Source organism: Myotis brandtii, unplaced genomic scaffold (genome assembly GCF_000412655.1).
Source record: "Myotis brandtii unplaced genomic scaffold, ASM41265v1 scaffold343, whole genome shotgun sequence".
In the NCBI taxonomy this organism is placed as follows: domain Eukaryota; kingdom Metazoa; phylum Chordata; class Mammalia; order Chiroptera; family Vespertilionidae; genus Myotis; species Myotis brandtii.
Genome location: NW_005363209.1, coordinates 733,337 through 738,447, shown reverse-complemented (window position 1 = coordinate 738,447; position 5,111 = coordinate 733,337).

Here is a 5,111-nt window from a genome sequence, read left to right as displayed (position 1 = left end):
TGTCCCCAAGACCCCCTTAACAACGCAACTGTTAAGTGCACTCGTACACTTTAGAAGAGATTTACATTCGCGTGCTCTGTGCAGCCGTAATAAGAAATCCGAAGTTCAACCTCCACCAAATGCAACCTGAGTCCCCAGCGATGGAAACCCAGTCCTAGCTCTTAGACCCCGGACCAAAGAAATAGCTGAGGCCGTCCTTCCCCAGCGCGTCTGTGAGCTGATATTTGCGGCCGCTCTGGCCCCTGGCCTTCCACTGCTTAGATTGCTCCCGAAGATAAGAGAGGGAAAGGACCACGCAGAAGCTTCATCTTAGTGCATCTCCCAAAGCTTTAGAGCTAAGGTGGTTTCGTTGAAATCACTTTAATTTATAAGAGTTGTCCTTTCCTCCTGGTGGCCACCCACCCACCTGCTTTAAGAGGGGATAGGGAAATTGGGGTGGGGAGGGACACCTTCGTTGTTAGGAAGTCACTTAACTGTTACTACTTTGAAAACGAATTTTCAGGAAGGGAACTAGGAGCCACCAATCGCTGTGAGTTCTTTTCCTGATATTTCAGTATAAACAACTATATTAACTCCAAATAGAATTTATCTTGCACATTGATGAAATATGTCCTTTATGCTTTCTTCCCTGGAAGGCCTCACCACTCAAAATTTACCAGGTTTCCTTTCATAAATTACTCAAAAGAATCCCTGAAACAGCTAGACTGTCTGGGTGATATGGTTTTAGAAATCTTCATGCCTTGCCTGCCTATAAAATATTCACCTTTGGACTACAAATGGGGGTCATTTTTAATAATGAGATTCAGAACTGGAATAAAAACAGAAAGAAATTACTATCCACGAATTCAAGTAATTTTATTTCAAATAGTCAACTTACAACATTACATCTCACTGGTTGACACAGTAGTCAAGATAAAATATAATCATTTGTATGTGATGCATGGACAAACAGAAGTGCCAAGCATATGAAGAATGAGAGTTTAAACTTCCAGAAAACTTTTCCTTCTTCAAGACCACTTATAACATGGAGACAGATGCACATTTGGAAACTTGTAAAATGTATGAATAGATAGTAACATATAAACCTATATGGGATATTTTTTAAATTTAGGATACACTGTGCTGTTACATAGTTAAAGATGTTAATTTCTGTCCTTTTTAACAGTAAATGTTGATTGTGTTTCTCAAAAGAACTGGCAACTTGGAAAAGCATTTTTCATGCTTATAAATGCATCCCAAGCCTGCAGTTCTTGAAGCTTTAAGGAGGTTTCTATTAAAGCAGCCAGCTGCCTCTTTGTGTGCCCTGGCTGTTTAAAGCTGCAGCTTTGAAGTGGGAGCCTCAGTTTGACGTTCTGTAGGCCCTTAGCAAAGAAGTTCCATTCAAATATGGGGGAGCTCTCCACCAAATCAGACAGCTTCTGGAGCCAGCAGGGGAGAAGAAAGATGGAAATGAATGACTGGGATAAGGCAGAAGATGGAGGAGAATGAGAGTGAGGAGAAGGGATTCAAACAGAGTGGATACATTTAAAAGAAAGCACCAGAAGGCAGTTTTACCTGTGTATACCAGTAGCCACCTCCTAAGAAAATTTCCTTTGTTTCTCTATTTCTATTATCGCAGGAATACATAAATAATAAATAAAGATCTATCAAGTGAATATCATCTCACCTCTATTTTAATAACTGTTCTGTCAGCTCAATGTGTGGTGGTTTTTCTGTCAAATCCTAGGATATAGGAATAAATAAATGACATTTTACATATGGTGTGAGTGTGTTTGCTAGATGAACGAGTTAATAAATTAGAGTTCAAGTTGGAGTGTGCAAATCGGTCCCATTACGGCTACTCAGGTGAGGTAACTTTAGGGGCCTTGGGTGAGGATGCTGGGGGCTACTGACACAGGCCCGTCTCATTCTGAGGTGTGACAATGTGGGATAAATACGGGTCTTTTGGGTTAAACTCGGATTAGCTGAGTTCTTTCCTCTCCAAGCGAGCAGGAGGGAGTTCTCACCATTTCCTCAGGCGAGTCCAAGTCAGGATACAGACTGAGTAGAGAAAGTCCACTCCCAGGGAAAGGGAATGGACTGGCACTCTTGCCAAGATCTCCTCTCAGGTGCCCCGAGCCAGTACTTGAGAAAGGGGCCCAGGGGACCCCGCAGTCTGCTCCCGAGGCAGCGAGGCCCGCAGGAACCGCCTGCTCATCCATTGTCCTAGAGAGAGTGGTCTCGGGGAGCTGTGCTGGATTGAGGGAGACATGGAGACACCTTGTCAGTTCAAAGCATTTTAGGGTTGTTTGAAATCCTCTCCGCGTCAGCGTAAGCAGCCTCTGTATTTGTACAGCTGCTTTGAACGGTGAAAGGGAATGAGCTAAATCAAAACCTGGAGGTGTCTCTCTGAGACACCTTCAACGTTCTTTTATGCGTTTGGAAAAAAAGCAGGCGGACCAGCGGATTCTGCCCTGGCTGGGTCAGACGCAAAGAAAGGCGCCGGCGCTGGCGCTGGGGGCGGAGGGAGGGCCACGGACGGAGAAGCCCCCTTCTGGAGGTAAAACCTCCGATTGCCCAGGTTTCCGGAGCCCCCGGGAGACACCGAGCGGAGGCAGACTGGAAGCCGAAGCTACTCAGTACCCGCCGTTCGCGCCAACCGGGCCTCCGGCAACTGGCGGGGAGGCTGGGGTGGTTTGGGGGGAGGTGGTACCCAGAGCCTCAGTGCGCGCCTCCCGGCGATTGGCCCGGCTCCCGGGGTGGGGGTGGGATAAGGAGTCTGAGGCCAGGGGCAGATCTTGCTTCGTGTACTCCCGAGGATTTATGGGGTGTGTTAACCTCATAGAACTACCAGAGTTTACCCGGTTGGGAACGTTTCGGCTCTGTCGCCTGCAAGTAAAAAGAGGCGGGGGTAGGGGTGGAGTGGAGACTCGAGACGTCAAATGGGATGAATCGTGGCACAGTAATCTCCAGTGAAGTCCCATTGCAGACAGGAAGTTTGCATGTACACGTGCAGCCTATTCTTGCCCACCTCCACTTACACATATCAGCGCCCTAAGCCCGAGTTGGGGGCGGGGGTGGGGGAGCTTTTAAACGGACTCCAAGTCCTGCTGCTCGGTTCCCTCAGAGATGCGTCTGGGAAACCTTTCTCTTCGATCAAGTGTATCACCCCCACAGGCTGCAAAGGGGCTTGTCCCTAGAGAAATGTGAAATCAAATCTAGAGAAAAGCAGACACCTGCCCCGGAAGGGGGAGGGGGAGCTGCTGGGTGTCCGGACGCGGCCCTTCCCGGAGGCTGGATTCTTCAATCTGTGGGAGCTGGAAATCTCCCAGCCGGAGGTGGGGAGGGAGAGGGAGAGGGAGAGGCGTGGTGAGGGGTGGGGGGAGGAGTGAGAAGGCCGCCGAAGGCCACGACCTGACGCGGCTGGCAAGCGGCCAGTGCGCTCCCAAAGCCCCAGGGGAGCCGTGCGCCCACAGTTGGGGAGGCTAGGCAGCTGCCCAGTCTCGTCGCTCCTAGTGGAGGAGCTGCCGGGGCCAGCCGCGGAGTCGGCGCGCTCCGAGCCTCAGACTTTTTCCCTTTTTTTCCCCCGAGCTGGACAAAGTTAGCGGATTCTCAGCAGCCCCTAGGCGCGTGGCCAGAGCGGCTCCATGCTTGCGCTGCGATCCTGCAGCGCACTGTGTGTGTCCTCGCCTTGCCGCGCGGGTGCGCGCGTCGGGGCTGCAGGTCCGTCCCGCTGGTAGCCCGTGGGCTCGACCCTCCCCTCACCATTTCGCTCTCTCCCACCCACACGCTCATAAACACAGGGCACGTGGAAATTCTCAGCCAACGTGCCTCGCCCCGTCGGGCGCTCAATGTGGTGATTTATAAACAGATCAGCCACTCCCCAAAGAGCTCCGCTCCTCGTTAGTCATGATGAATTCTCTGGTCCGCTCTACTTTGGTGTCTCGATTAAGATGCTCAGTAGCCTCAAAGTGCTCCCCTTGGGGGTTGATTCGGTCTCCTTCACAAACCCATGACTGCCGGCAGCACCGGCATTAGCGCTGCAACGCGCAGGGCCGAGGGTGAAAGGGGGAACGCGATCAAGTTCCTTGAGGTCTTTTTGCCCTTCCCCTGCAGCAACCTGTGATTCGTTTTGAAGTACAGGCGCCGCCATCAGCTTGGCTTTGCGTGGCAGTCCCGATGCTTCCGCCTGGGTCCGCGCCCAGGCCTATCCTGGCCGACTCACAGGCTCCAAACGGCTGCAGGCACCTGCCCGGGCTCGGCTGGGAAACTGACAGCGCGTCTAGCTCGTGCTGAATGGATTGGCACCGCTAGTGCACCGTCCCGCAGTCTCTCTGTGGAGTTCATGACTGAAGAATAAGTAGGGAGCTTCGCCAGAGAGCGCCTGAGAGTTGAGTTAGACCAACCCCACCCACTGGCGTCCGCAGAAGTTACTGATTAGGAAAGCTCCTCTAGCATCAGCCCATCTTCCGTCACACACTCTTCCTCCCCATCGAAGCAGCTAACGGAAAAGTGGCATCGAAAAGCGCCAGGATTGCAGGGGAGCGCTCACGCAGCACCGAAGGCTCGGCTTCTCTGGGGCGGCCCTCGGTGCCTCCATCACACCGGGAGGCTGAGCACCCCTTGCCAGCGCTCCTGTAGCCTCGCACACGGCTAAGGTCTGCGCGCAGGCTCCCAGTTTTCTAAACTAAAAACTGTGCGCGCGCCCTAGTGTGGGAATCTGACATAGACTTTCAGAGTTTTGTTTTGCTTTCAGTCCGGCCCGCAGCGCTCTCAAAGGGAGCGCCTTAACAGGAATCTCTCGCAAGCTGATGCGCGGGCTAAGCCTGCCTCTCGTGGGGGCCTCTGGTGGAGGGGCTGGGAGACAATTGGACCTGGGACCTAAAAGGAAAACAGCCTGCGCTAGCGTCGGAGTGGAGGGGGAAAGACCTTTATTGAGGGCAAAAGTGTCCGCACCCCCTGGAGCAAGAAGCACTCGCGCACTGAAATTCTAACCGTGTGGGGAAAGGAAGTCTGGCGTCTGGTTGTAGGTTTAAGAGACGCTGATATGTATATGACCCAAGGTGAATAAAAATCAGACGCCTCCTGACTCGGTGCAACTCAGCCTTTCTCTTCCTCCCTCCTTCTTCACC